The 16,062-nt window shown below is 38.5% G+C and overlaps 1 pseudogene; it reads right to left on the bottom strand.

Moving 5' to 3' along the window:
* Positions 1 to 14,912, bottom strand: part of LOC113105133 (solute carrier family 2, facilitated glucose transporter member 1-like) — an 18,934-nt pseudogene extending 4,022 nt beyond the window's left edge.
* Positions 14,913 to 16,062: the final 1,150 nt, after the last annotated feature.

Below are 16,062 nucleotides of genomic sequence, written 5' to 3'. Positions count from 1 at the left end.
CACGCAGCTTTTTAAGCACTAAAGGCAAATGAAAACATTAGTTTACACAGATAAAAACATTCCTACGCTGGATGAATGGAGATGTTTAGGTGCTGTGGGTCTGTGCTCACCTGCTCTGGCTTTGTCTTCCTCGTTGCGCATGATGAGGAGAAATCGTGGGCTTTCGGGGCAGAAGGGCAGTAAACAGCACTGCGCCAGGGCTGGGATAAAGGTAAAGCCAAGGAGGAACGGCCACATGGTGGCATTACCCATGACTACGTCCATACCAAAGATCTACAATACAATAAACGGCACATAAATATGGAGAAACACCCAAACGGTGACTAAAGCAGCAATAACTTCCCGAGTATGTATGTACCTGAGCCATTAGGATGCCAACAACGATTCCCAGCTGATGAAGGGTGCCCAGGGCTCCTCTGAGGGCTGTGGGGACACTTCACCCACATACATGGGCACAAAGCCAGTGGACAGACCGGAGTAAAGGCCCACCACGAACCGCCCAATAATGAGCATCTCCCAGGATGCCCCAATCTTAGAGAAGCCCATCAGTGCTGCAGCGACAAAAGCCAGGACATTGGCCATGAGCATGGAGTTCCTCCTGAAATGAGAAAAATAGAACGAGATTTAGAATACAACATTAACATCAACAGAAACAAGGACTGAATAGTATACAAGGAATTAAAAAATGTAAAAGACAATGCCATAGTTAATGTTAAAACAATATCAGTGGTTACAACTGTATTTCACCTTCCAAAGCGGTTGACGAACAGCCCGACGGAGAAGGATCCAATGATGCCACCCACAGAGAAGATGGCCACAGACAGAGACCACAGGGTAGTCAAGGTTGTTTTTGAGATGCTTTCCTTATATCGATCAAACCATGTCTCATTGAGGAAGTTCTCAATGATCTACAAGACAAATACAGTCACTTATTCCCAAGGTTGATATAGTTACTAAAACTGAGACTTCCTTGAAATAAGACAAATGTTTACTCATTTTATTTTAGTTTAAGATGATTTTTTTAAATTGCAAAAACTATATAGGACTTTACAGGAAAACAAAAATATACAGGGATATACAGAGGGGGGGAGACACTACTAACAACAAAATTACAAACAACAAAAATAAAAAGAAAATGGAAAATATAAAACTAATTTGAACTAATAAAACTGATTCAAAATATGAAAAAAACATGACTGCTTATGACTGCACATAATTTACAGCAAAAACCTGTTCTTTATATATTATATAGTTATTGTTATAATTCTGACAATGTAGTTAAGAGGTTTTGTTTTTGTTAATAAAAATCTGAGAGCAAAACATCAAAATTTGAATCATCAAAAAATTGTTAAATCGCATATAAAGTATTCTGACTCTTAATCATTAAAGTGTGACTTATTAATTTTTAATTGTAAATTTAATTCTTTACTTTTTATTTATTTATTTTACGTCAGGACTAACACATCAACAAAATGTAAGTTCTGGAGAATATTGTTGTACTGAGCACTTGTGTCCAGCAGGTGGCACGGTCTCGTTCAGTGTTAGGTAACAAGGTTTTATGATGGAAACCGAGACCCATGGAGAGAGTCCGATTTCTCCGGGATCTTTGCGTCCCTGTGACTGTCTGCTGTGGAGTTAAAAGGAATGTCCCCCAGTAAGATTCAAGCTGCGTTATTAAGGGTAAGAAATTAAGTTTGTTCTGTATAATCCGTTGGCTCATTGAGGTCAGGAAGCCAGTTCTCTGTACTACTTCCTGTCTCTCCTTTCTCGTCATCAGCTGTCTGACACCTTAATTATGCAAAAAGCCCTCCAGCACATCAGCATGACTAATATCATTCATGGTTAAAGTCATGTGCCTCAAGGTCATTATACAAACCTGTTACGCAACACCTATTTGTTTGTTTTTATAGATTCACTATTAGAGTTGTCCACAGTCCCAATCCACTGCCAGTGTATGAAAAAAGAAAGCCAAATGGGTTTGGAAAAACAATGAGTGTGCCAAACAGATAACATTGTTCATTCTGATGAGACCTTTAATGGATTATTATCCGAATTAACTCCTGCATTGAGGAGTGCAGAAAGCTCCACCCGGTCAGAAATAATACAGCCTATTCATTGAGGAGTTTCACGCTAAATAGTGCATTATAACACAGTATAGTCATGCTGATTTGCGAGTGCAGTCTCAGTAAGGGACTGTGGACAACGGCAGTAATCTTATCGAAGCGATTATTTATAGAGAGGGTCTGCGTCAGACCCACACCCACACATCTTACTCCTACTAAGGCATCAGCACAGCCCTATCTCATTTGCTAAAACTATCGGTACAACCATCAGAAACGCAAACAGTAAAAGCAAACACACCATTCTTTGCAAAAGGCCAGTACGTACAGAGTCTGGTGGTATTTAAGTAGTTTAAACACCGTCTATGATAATAAAACTCTGGCAGGTATTGATAAGTCAAATTCTCCTCTGGTTTTTCTAGACAGGAAGAGGAGTGTGAGTATTTAGTAAGAATATAGGATCTATACAGTCCATATAGAGTTAAAGTCAGAAAAGCTCCATTTACATCCTAGTTCAACACGCATGTCTGAACAAGCTGTGCTATGTGTGCGAGACAGTTAGTCGATTATTATTTAACACATGTAAATTGCCTTATAATATGTGAATGAAAGGCAAAATCTCCCTGAGGAGATAGAGTAACTCTGCAGTGCCTCTGGAGTTTAGGACAGGAGACATTTGTGTTATGTTGATGTGCGTGTGTCTACTGACAGACATGGATTTGGAAACAGCTGCAGCAGTACAGACTGAGTGAAGGGGCAGCTTTTGATAATGTCAAAGTTCAAAGGCACACCTGGGATACTGGAGTGAACAGAGTTTGTGCATGTGTTTGTATGTGCTCGTCACTCACCTTTTGCGGGGCATTGATGACACCCGTGTTGTAGCCGAACTGAAGGGAGCCGATCACAGCCGTCCCGACAGTCAGCATCAGCGGCAAGGTCAGTTGCTGTTGAGGGAAGAATATAACCGAGTGAGTCATTTTGTGCTACTCAGTTAATTATTTTGAATCTCCATCATCTCTCAATGTCCAATAGAGCTCTATTAAACTCAGGACAAAAGTGAAGATTGGCCAGACCTGACTGCAATAATCTGAACTATTCTCAGAGGAGTGGCGACCTATTGTTTGACATTCTGATGATAAGTGTCATGGTAGCTGTAGAGCTTGTTTTCATTCTGTACTTCCTTAAAATTGAAAAACAGCACATCATTTTAGCCAAACTGTGCTAACTGCTAGGCTACCGCTCAGATGACAACGGTTGTCTCACAGCTGTTTGAGAGTCTTTTGTCTGAAAGATTAAAAAGAACCATATAAATATTTATTCTCCAGTATTCTCAAAAGAATTCTATTGTTCAAATATCCAGCATCACCCCCTACCTGGAGGACTTTAAAGATTTGTGTTGTGCAAAATGCCAAGCATTTCCTTTGCTTTTTAATACAATAGAAGTATTCACTCGCACGGATGCCCTCCTGAGAGGTTTTGTTTATATGTCTGAAGATTTGGAAGATTTATTTTAATACATTTTTAAGGGAAGCGCTCAGAGAATAAATAACTTTCCTCATTCCTACGGGGAAAAAACAAGCTGAATTAGATTTGTTTTCAGACTGGTTGGTTTAAAAAATGACTGGACAAAATGTGCTGAAATATGTTTGCAACCCAGGAAACTTTGAGGGTAAAAGGGAACTGAAAGTTCATTAAATCAGTATCGTCTGATAATGCAATGCTACTTAGTCATTCCGGAGTAAATCAAATGATATTATAATAAAAATAATAATAAGAATAAGAATACAAGAAAAAAAAACATTATTGATACAAATAAGATTTTTTTTTTTACAAATGTGATTTAGGATTTAATATTGTTCTACATTATTGTCATTAACTTAAGCAAATAATTTACTTACTACAAAAAAACAGGAGGTTTAATTATCATGAAAATATATGTCACAGTGCATATGTATATGTCTTCAGGTACAAAAATAGCTTTTATTTTCTTATGAAAAATATAATTACCTATTTTTAGAGGCAAAATTTGACTGGGAAATGAAAGGGTTCACATGATTCAGTCTCTTACTATATTTGTTTCAACATTATCAACCCAAGTTTGGGTGAAATGACATTAGAGCGAGGCTGTGCCTCTTGACCTGAAACAAACTGTTCCTGCAAACTACAAAGACTGAACCCGAACTTGTGAAAGTCTATGATGCAAGTCTATTAGACTACTTAGGGAAGACTTTCTAATGGTTTAATCAAATTTACAATTTGTGTAAACCCTCCTCTCCTCTGAAGGCACATCGTCATTGTTTGGGTTCCAATTACACAAAAACAAAAATCACTGGATTGGATTATTCACATGGAGAGGATTTTGGATGTACATTTTCTTCCACATGGTAAACCATCAACATCTTTAAAACAAAATCATCTAAAGCTTGCTGTTTAGTTTCCTGTTTAAAAGCCACTTGACCCATCAGCCAAGCCTTTAACAGCTTTGAAAATATGAATGTATGATGACAAACTCACGCTCAAATACTGTTGTTGCATCACTGATACATACAGAAGTCATAAAGAGCCTCGAGCACTCCTTAAAATAAAGTTTACTCAAACCTGAAAGACATAGCATCAACAGGTTCTACACTTTTTGTATTCCTTTTAAGGAAATCAACCTAAAAAGTAATTACTTAAGAATTTTAAAAGTCTAAATTTGAAAATGGGATCTGTTAAAGTTCTCTGATTCATTTAAAAAGCTAAAAGAACTCTAAAAGAAGCTTTAAATGTCAGGCTATTCTTATTCGAGCTAGCATTTAGCATGCTAGATGAGACTATAAACAGATCTCCATTCTGAAAATTTTTCAAAGCTTGTATTCCTCTTTTTATGTGATGAGAAAGCAGTTGTTCACTCCTTTCATTTGCACACGCATGCATATTGTGTACACTCCTCTGCACAAGACACAAGAGCTTACAGGAGGAGTGAAGTGGACACACCCCTTCACTTCATGTTGGTGTACAGAGCCTGCAGTTCAACAGAGGTCATGACTGTGCTGTTTAACCAGCCCTGAAACAGGAAGCCAAATACACACAATCACAAAACCTCTAGGAGGTTTTTAAATATTCATTCTGTAGTTTAAATGAAGTCAGAATCACACGCATAGGAACATGTTAACCAAGCCAAGGCCGCACAAATGAAAAGGCAACAAACAGTAGCCTCGTCACAACCGACTTCATTCAGGAGTTAACTACATCCTTCCTGCTATTGAAACATTAGTTCTGATGGCAAACACAACTCAGAACAGATGCAGGGTCTGTATCTCTTTAAGAAAGATGAAACCTCGAATTATGAAAGATTTGGCTTCGGTCTCACTTGAGGGTAGGGTGTTGGTTTGGCTATGAAACCTTTCTCTTGAGATTCCTTCCTTTACCCTATACTACTACGCAGACATGCCTAGTTACACACTGCATACCTGACTACATGAACACGGAGTAAAAAGATATATAAAGTTGGCCTGTCCCTCTCCACAAAATATATTAATGTGTGTTTTACTTGGACAATTTTGTAAAAGTTATAATGGTTAATGGTTTAGGTGCTACCTATGAAAATAATTTTAGCTTTGTCATTCTGAATTCATGCCACTCACACCATAAACAGTCACACCCTTCTGCTGATACACATACTGATAGTTGACTGGGACACATATGTTGGCTCAAGGCTTTCATTCTATGTAAGTGTATTATATTGAGGTTAGGGCAAAGTTAGGACTTATTTTCGCTGTTCAAATAATAAGAGTGAAAATTAACTATTTTAAATGTCACCATTGCATAAAATACTAAAGTGAGAAGAAGATTACATGAACAGTAGAGGCAAAATAACTTGTTCATTTCCTGTAGAAAAAGATGCAAACACAATTTTCCACAACAGGCAATTGGATGCTGGCTCTGTTGTAGCAACCAAACTGGCATGCAAATAAACCTCGCTATTCATTGAGACATTTTTCTGGGGGGGGGGGCTCTGAGTTACATAACATTTGAACTGATCTTCGCATTCCTTAAGACATTTAACGCCTTAGATTCTAGACTACAGCTGATGCTGAAGCTGGGTTCAAATTGAATTGATTAAATTTTTTTATACATTGTATTTTACATGAAAAAAAATTGAATTATACGTTTTATTTTGATTTAATTTTACCCTCTCAAAAAAGTGTGTCTTTGAGTGCTAAAATAAAACGAGGTTTAGTAAATAAATCCACGGAATGCCAAACTGCGAGACAACTATGTATTGCATAGACAATACCAGACAAATGAAAGATCACACAGCAGCAACTTAAATGCAAGACAAATAAGGGCCATAACGATGAATACCCGTGTAAATTAAATGAATTACCGTGACAACTAAAGAGTGGCGGGAAAACTGAACAATAGGAAGACATGGGACTGAAGAAAACCAATGACAAGTCCATGAAAACACAACTAAGTCCAGGATAAAACTAAACAGAACTGTGACATAACGCCCCCTCCTGGAAGGCGCAACCTTGCGCCGCTGATGAAGAGGTAAGGAAGGGATGGTGGGGGCTTTGGAGGAGTGTGAGGAGTTGGATAAGGGCTGGAAAGGAGGAGCAGGCAGAGGGGTGGTGAGAATAGGCAGGCAGATAGGCAGAAACTCCATGGTGGCACAGATGGTGGGATAGGGCTGGGCAATATAACAATATTTAAAATACATCGAGATATTTTTTAAACACAATATGGATTTTGACATATCGTATATATCGATATAGTGTTTTTATTTAATTCTGATTCCGCCACTTTGCTTGTTTGCCTTCTCTGTGTTGTGTTCGCCCCCGCCTCCTTGATTTTGTTCCCCCTCCACTCGCATGTTTTCTCATTGAACATGGCGTCATCCGCAACCACCCCGGAACTAGTCTCAAAAAAAGGGCAATTGTATCCATTATATGGAGATACTTCGGTTTTAAGGCGTCGGACAAACAGCAGGCAGATGTCTACTGTAGGGCCCTATGATTTTCCGCAATGCAGAAAACACATTTGTCAAATTTTGAATTAATTAATCAAAAGTAGGTCATTGCACTCACATCAAATCGCGATATGGACTAATATCTGTAAATACATTTATGGTGGGAGCAACCATAGGAGCATTTGATGGGAGTTGTGGCCCGATGTTGCAGCCCCAGAATTCAGCAAGAATGACGGAGTCTATGGAGGAAGGAGCCTAGGTGTTTTCCGCATGGCCGACAACATCTGCAGGATGACCGAAGGAGACAGAGCTGATGTGAGGGGATCCCAGGGCAACGACAGAGAGTTTATGGAACCAAGCGACAACGCTGGCACTAAAAACCTAGGTGGAGCCGTGGTGACGAGCATCCGAGGTGGCGCCTGAGTGCCCGAGGAATAAGGCTGAGCTGGTGTGACCGAGGACTGAGGTGTAGTCATAGGGAAGGAGGAGCACACCGAAGCCGTAGGGGTGGAGAGACAGATCACAGCGGAGGGCTTGTAATTCCGTGGCACAGGCAGAGGGATGACTGAACAAGGTGGAGCCGGAGGGACAATGGAACCCAGTGAAGTCGTAAGGCTGAGGGTCTCTGGTGGATCCGAGGGAGGGAGGAGCCATGGTGAAACCGAAAGGTTGACGGGCCAAGGTGGATGGAAGGGATCAGAGGCCAGAGGCGGAGCCAAAAGATCCACTGGCTCAACCGAGGCTGATGACTGCATGACCTGAGGCTTTACGTCCATGCAAGCCATCACTAGGGAAGACAAAGGGCTGCAGGCATCCAGCTGAGGAAGGGCTGGAGGACTGGCTGGGATTGGTGGTGGTCGTAGGAGAGTGAGGTTGGCTGGGATCCCAGATAATAATTTGCAGTTCATACCGGATGAAGAATCAGTCTTAGTGCTGGCTAAAACTGGTGGTGATGAAGAAAGTGTAGCAATATCAGGGTGGGGTAGGGTGGGAAGCAGTGCCTCTGTGTCCCAGACAATGAGCCAATCCTCCCCAGAATCAATGTCCACCAAAATTCCCACAGGGACGGCTGTTGCCGGCTCTCACCCCTGGTCAGACTTACATAGGGGCTTCGGCTCTTGTGAGAGGTTTTGGTGGGCTGTGCTCTGGGTCTGAGTTTGTGATGCCTGTGTGATTGGACAAGGCTGTTATCATCCTCCACTTCACCCACTGTGAACCTGGATCCATATGTCCACAGCGCAAAGTTAATAAGACTCAAGGGTCCAGCTGCGAGCATCGCGGGGCATGACAAAGCAGAGATCTTCATCCAGTCCACACCTAAATTCCTCCATTAGACAGACATCATCACAGGTGGCAAGATGGCAGATGTCGAGGAACTCCTCCACGTACACAGTTCCAAGACTCTACCTTGCTGGAACACAAACACTGTTCCTCCTTCCAGTAACTTGTTACCCCACGTAGGGGCAACATTAATGGAAGCAATGTCCATTGTTCTTCTCATTCTTTTGGGTCTGGTATTCTGTCACGAATATTCCAAGAATGAAGACAATGGTGAAAAGTAAACTAGGTTTATTAAATAAAGCCACAGAATGACAAACTGCGAAACAGCTGTGTATTACACAGACAATTCCAGACAAATGCAAGATCATACAGCAGCAACTTAAATGCAAGACAAGTAAAGGCCATAACGATGAACAACAAAGTAAATTAAATGAATTACCATGACAACAAGACAAGAGTGGTGGGAAAACTGAACAAAAGGAAGTCACGTGATCATGATCAAGTCCATGAAAACACAACTAAGTCCAGGATGAAACTAAACAGAACCATGACAATAGCCTCAATAACATTAATACCAGTAGCGTGAGGATCTGTGCGTTTAGTTAAACAAACAACAAAAAAAAAGTATCTTGTAGCATGTTTTGTAGCAAAAGTATCATGAAATAAAGCCACAACAACACATCTATCTCTGATCAGGTAAAGAACACAATAAACTACATACTAAGGGTATAACAGTACACCTATTCTTACAGAAAATCTGTAAGAAAATCAAACTAAAATCAAACTTCCTGAGCGCAAGGAATTGTAGCTAGATTATTAATTTTATTTTATTTAAACGTAACATTGTCCTAAAATAGTTTTTTCAACGTGTACCACTTGCATAAACACTGCATCCGTAGGCAATATTATTCGTAGGGGTTGCCATTGTTGTTTCGCTTGCTGTGTGATGTCATAACTCGGAGTACATCGATCTAGTACGAGTTCACGGGTGGGAAGTCACGGGTTTGACTGCCATTCCAGTGCACTTTCACGGGATTAAGGTTGGAAAAACACGGGTTATGGGTTGCCTGGAACACGGCATAAGTCTTTTGTTATTTTAATTGTGATGACTTTTTGCTCACATTTAACAAAAACCCACCAATTCATGATTTCAAATTAGAAACAAATTTGAAAATGATGACATGCCAATCAGCTAATCAACTAAAGTCTTCAAAATGGTCTCTGACAATCATTGACACCCTTCACAAGGAACATAGGTCCCAAAAATTAATTGCCAATAAGCTGGCTGTTCACAGAGTGATGTGCATGTTAACAAAGCTGAAAAGGGTAAAAAAAAAAAAAAAAAAAAATAGTGTGGAAGAAAAAGATGCACAACCAACCGAGAGAACCGCAGCCTTATGAGGATTGTCTAGCAAACTGGATTCAAGAATTTAAGTAAACTTCACAAGGAATGGACTGATGCTGGGGTCAAGGCATCAAGAGAAAGATTTCTTTAGAATCCCTAGTGGATTGGCTACAGTTGTCGTATTCCTCTTATTAAGCCACTCTTGTACCACAGACAATGTCAGAGGCGTCTTCCCAGGGCTAAGGACAAGAAGAACTGGACTGTTGCCCAGTGGTCCAAAGTCCTCTTTTCAGATGAGAGCAAGTTTTGTATTTCATTTGGAAACCAAGGTCCTAGAATCTGGAGGAAGGGTGAAGAAGTTCATAGCCCAAGTTGCTTGTGTCCAGTGTTGTCTGTGATGATTTGGGGTGCAATGTCATCTGCTGTTGGTCCATTGTGTTTTTGGAAAACCAAAGTCACCGCACCCATTTACAAAGAAATTTTGGAGCACTTCATGCTTCCTTCTGCTAACCAGCTTTTTGAAGATGCCGATTTCATTTCCTCAGCAGTGCCACAAACTGATCACTTCCATGCCATCCCGAATTGAGCCAGTAATTAAAGCAAAATGAGCCCCTACCAAGTATTGAGTAGATGTACAGAAAATGAACATACTTTCCAGAAGGCCAACAATTCACTAAAAAATTTTTTTTTATTGGTCTTATGAAGTATTCTAATTTGTTGAGAAGGAATTGGTCGGGTTTTGATAAATGTAGGCCAAAAAGAACCAAAGGTTTAAACGACTTCTATTTTTTCATTTATTATGCAATTGTGTGTGTGTTTGTTTGTGTGTGTGTGTATGTATGTATATGTATATGTATATGTATATGTATATGTATATGTATATATATATATATATATATATATATATATATATATATACACACACACATATATATATATATATATATATATCTATCTGTATATCATAGCTTTACTTACTCTGCACTTTTATGTATATAAAACACTATATTCTTGCACTTCTGGTTAGATGCTAACTGCATTTCATTAGCTCTGTACTTGTACTCTGCATAATGACAATAAAGTTGAATCTAATCTAATCTAATCTAATATATATATATATATATATATATATATATATATATATATATATATATATATATATGCGTGTGTGTGTGTGTAAAGCCCTCTAACACTAGCTTGTTCTATTCGGTTTTGTTTTTATTTATTTAATTATCTAAAAACCCATGCTACGTGTACTGTGTTAAACTAACTGAGACTTGTTATAGCACTTAGTGCATTGCTCTTTTTGTTGTTTTTGATTGCTTCCACTGTCCTCATTTGTAAGTCGCTGTTAGTGATGTCTTAATTATGTAATGTATACGTTTAAAGAAATACATTATGTAACAAGTTGAAACAACACAGAACAGGACACAGTGCAGGATTTTGCCAGAAATGCATTCATAGCCGATGAGAATATTAAAATATATTATGCCTGCCGGACAAGCTTTGTTTGTTCTCCCAATAAACTATGGCACAACGATTCCCATCATAACTTCAATAACATTATTATAAGCTGAACTAATCATTGTCTGTGCTGGCACTTACTGTCAATTCACCCATTTATTCTTCTATTTATTTAATGGTTAATTAATAATCATGTGTAACACACCTATGTTCATCTAGTTCGAACTTGTTCATTTGTCTGGTCTGGGTTAAACGTTTAGATTTTATCGGACTACTAAAACTTTTCAACACAATATTTTGTGCATTCTACATTATTTCTTACTTAAAGAAAGAAATATAGTTTTAAACAATGAAACAATAAATATACTGTTTAAAGTATTAGAACACTTTCTTGCTGGCAAACTTGATGTGTCAATGGGGAACTAACTTGCCACTAAAAATCACTCAAATCAACTAAGACTATTGGTGAGAAGGTATATTAGATCTGAGAAATCCAGCATTTGTCATGTCACTTTGGTTTTGCATTCCTATAACATTTTAACGAATTTAGTCAAATTAAGTGTCCAAATATATTTTGAACCAATTAATGATGAATATAGGCCTGCAAGATGAGGAAGATAAGCTGTCTGGTTCGTATTCAAGGAGAAGAGCCAGCAACAAAGATCTCTCTCTTTCTGCCTCTCTCTGAGGTGATGCTCTGACTGGCACATCCTCTTTCTCAAGCAGCATCTACTTCTGTTAAGTCTGGGAGTCACTCCACTAATATCATGGTTTCACATAAGCCACTCACGACTACACTGAATTACTTTTACATACTGCAACACATAGATTTCTGTATTTTTTTGTCAGTGCTAACAATGCTATCCTTCACTGGAATGGGGCCACTCAAGGATTTAACCCTGCTGTATTAAAAACAATATTACATAACCTACAGTAAATGACCTCAAGCAAAAACTTTGCCATCTCTTTTAAATGTCTGGTATTAAAAATAACTCTGCACCGATTCGCTCCTTGATTTTTCAAGGAAATAAATTACCTTACTAGAATTCTATCATACCATAATCCGATTCCGCTTAAAAATGCCTTTATTAGCACCCATTAGGCTGAAAGGACATTGACAGGGAAGTACATACAAGAGACGCAGTCATGCAGGGGTGAATAAGAAAATGAGACCGACCTGAGAGAGTGAAATAGAATTAAGTCTTTTGACAGTCTGATTTAGGTTTAATCCTTAATCAAAAGCATTAAATGTCTTTCCAAAAATCGTAATTTCCGCTAAAAGCTTGTTAGTTCTGCTTGATACAGTACAGGTCAACTGTACACCTGCCCCCAATTACTTGATTTTAAGTTTGTTCTGGTGCTCAGCAGTCATTTTTCAACAGTTTGAAGAGATTAGATCAAATAACATGTTTTGAACCATATCTGAAATCTGAATAACACTGCTTTCGTACAAAGTATATGATGGTAAAGATATCAAATCACGTCTCAAATTAATGTCTTTCTAACTCGGATGCCTTAATCTGGTTGGTTTAATGTTTTTAGCCAATAATATCCCACAGTCTTATGCATGCAGTTCAGTGACTGGGAGAATTAAAAGAATGAAATTCTTAAATTATCAGATCTTTACCTGGAAATAATCTTTGTTTAGTCATTAAATATTTGCTTGGTTATCTAGAATGCCTTGTAGATCATTAGATACGACATTGTGCCTGGGAAGTCTGTATGAAACAAATTTCCTGGTGAGATACATTCATAAAAGCAAAAATGCTTCCTTCAATTTAGAACACAACCACGGTATCTGGGGAAAAAGTAGTAGAAAATAAATAGATAGAATGACAAAGTTGTCCTCCTACACAAATAATAGAAACCTGACAGGTGAGTGACAGGTGTGGCACTGCTGTCTATTCATACAAGAGAGTGATAAATGTACATTAAATGTCTAAGCAAGTTTTCTATGGTCGGTTGTAATATCTAAAACCTTCCCATCAAGCCTACGTTCTTCACATGTTGTTTAATATCAGAAGCTGGTTTGGTATGAAAAGACTAAGCACGAGGGATGTCTTAACAAACAACAATGCGTGTGCATGTTTCTCTGGCATTAGAGAGGCACGCAAGTGTGCACGTTGAATGAACAGCCCTGTACAACACAGGCAATATACTAGGCAGTGTGCTGGGAACAGGTCAAGAACACGACCTTACTGGCGGGGTTATATTAAATGTTCCCTAGCTTGAAGCCAGTTGTAGCTCTCCTTTCCCTAGAGACATCTCCATTGTTTCCAGCACGTCAACCAAACACTAGACTACAACATAAAACAGCTGAATTTATTTCTTAATACTTTAGGTCTAATTTAACTAAAGAAACTTGCTACATTTACTATAAAACCAATGCATTTCAGTCATCTTCAATTCTAAAGCATCTCAATTTTTTTTTTCTTCTATGGTTTGCTTTATCATGACAAAAGAACAAATAAAACCCTCAAGATCATGTAAAGATACTGAGTGCAGGAAGACTGACAAGACACTTGATCTATCATGGGTTATCATTATGCAGCAGTGGTTAGGTTAGCCATGTATAACAGCCTACTAGTCACGTATGAGTCTCTAGATCTAGCAGTGTTAGTCACTAGTTTGGATGGTGCCCAAAATAAAGCCAGAGATGCCTTCAAATTAAAACATTATTATCAATTTTAAGGTGAATTTTAAGATGAATTTAGTCAAGAAATGCAAAATGCAAACCAATGTATTATATAGAAAATAGTATATTTTTGATTTTTATAATGTTGTAATAAATGGTAATATTGTGTGTAAACCCAAAAATGCCAACAAAGTACTTGAAATTAAAGAAAAGAAAAAAGTAAAGTAAAACAAAAGAAAAAAAAGAAAAGCGCTGGCCACTGATGGATTAAAGAGGGCACGTACACCACGGATCTCTGGCTGTGTGAAAACCCAGTATGTTACCTACAAAGACAGCACTTTAGGGCATCACAGGCGCCACCACTGATACCTAAAGATGTCTTAACAGGCAGCTCATTGTGCTACAGAGACGTAGCCAGAAAACGCGCTGCCCACAATTGCTGTCTATGTAGGCAGCTTAACTGGTTTTTAGAACACAGCCTTTGTCTTCAAACAAACGAGTTCCATGTATTGACTGATTAATTTCGACCCACACCTACTAGTATTTAGGACACTAACGCGTTGATAAGTGTTCATCACAACTCTCTTACCCACCTGACAGCTCTCGTCACGTGGTACGGGTTTATTTTGGCTTTTTTTTTGTCACGTAACTTGTTTGTCAACTTTTTTAGAGTTCGAGATTAAGGCTCGCGAACAACCGAACAACCAAACTACACAGAAATACCATTACAGACAAATAACATTTTCCACATAATGTCTTGTTAGGATATAATATGAAATAAACAAAGTTTTTTTGTTTGTTTTTGCGTTACCTTTCCGTCCCCCATCACGTCTTGTCAAATGTTCGATGTCGTCTCGACGTACGTTGACTCGGTTGAAATTTCGCCCTTTTCCCACGGTTTTCCTCAGAATTCGACTTTTAAATAAAATGAACGATAAAAAACTATAAATAAATAAATATAGCTTCGCCAAGTACGGTGTAGCTTAAAAGGGAGACCTAGTAAATGCCTTCAGATGCCTCTCTTCAACCACTTCTGACAGCTCCCTAAGTTCTTAAATAAGTTTATTTCTCCCCCTTTTTCTTATCTGGTCTATTTTAACAAAACTAAACTTATCAGCTCGGCCCGGTGAGTCTGAGATGCCGCCTGTGTTGACCGGGTATATGTATGACGCAACAAACTCGGGTGTGATGTGGGCTGGACGGGAATAGTGATCTGTGATTGGCTCATACCGAATGCGTAAAAGAGCGTGCAGAACTAACGTTACACATCAAGAATCATTCTTTTATAATAATAACTATAGTACGCTTCTGTTTTAAAACGTATAAGAGTTAGCATGCCCTTGGAGAATGCAGTCAGTATTTCTGATAATATTTTAGTTTTACATTTTTTGTTTATTTTATTATCATTATTTTCAGTGTTGGGGCTAGTTACTCAAAAAAGTAATATATTACATATTACATATTACTCTCAAAAATAGTAATGCCTTACTTTACTTTATTACTCCCTGGAGAAAGTAACTAGTTATATTACTAGTTATATTACTAGTTACATCTTTTTTTCTTAATTACTCTATGATTGCCTGAGATGCATCAGATGGAGGGAGAACATACAAAGGAGGAGTGTTCTTTAGGGTCTTTATCAGTGGCGGCTCCTGCCAATTCTCTCAGGGGGGGCAAATGTTTGCTCTATTAATGAGGATAGGTCACCCATTCAATTGATAAATTAACGGGTAGTTAAAGATGTAAAGGGAACCAAACTACTGTAGTATTAATTAAAAATAAACTGACATTAGGAATCAATCTCTTGCACTCCTTATTTTTCTATATCCGTGTTAACACTATTCAGCAGCATATGAAGACTAACACCAGGATGTGGTTTTTCCAAAAAATACTTTTTACTTTTCGATTTCAGTTTAATAAGAAATAATTGAAGTCACATAAATCACTGTTTACACAACTCACTTATATTACTGCTCGTCAGTACACCTGTTCTCTAATCAGCGGTTAATTCCATCAGGTGCGTGATTTCACATAGAGCAGCTGTTACTACACAGAGCCGTTATTAACTGAGAAGATGCGCAAATCCACGTTCATTTTCAGCGTTTATTGGCACGGTTGTATGAACATATGGTTCACGCACCTGATGGAATAAACCGCTGATTAGAGAACCGGCTTTACTGAGATGCGCATTAACGAGCGGCCGATCGTGATCGGAGCACTCCTACAAAATAATTACTGAATCTCCACCCGTCGAAACTAGCTTTCTGTTGCTGGGAACCTTCCTCTGAAAAAGAGCTTGCCGTTGTTGACGCTTCCATTTTCC

This window comes from Carassius auratus, chromosome 6 (genome assembly GCF_003368295.1).
Source record: "Carassius auratus strain Wakin chromosome 6, ASM336829v1, whole genome shotgun sequence".
Taxonomy (NCBI): Eukaryota; Metazoa; Chordata; class Actinopteri; order Cypriniformes; family Cyprinidae; genus Carassius; species Carassius auratus.
This window is presented reverse-complemented; position numbering and strand designations above follow the sequence as displayed.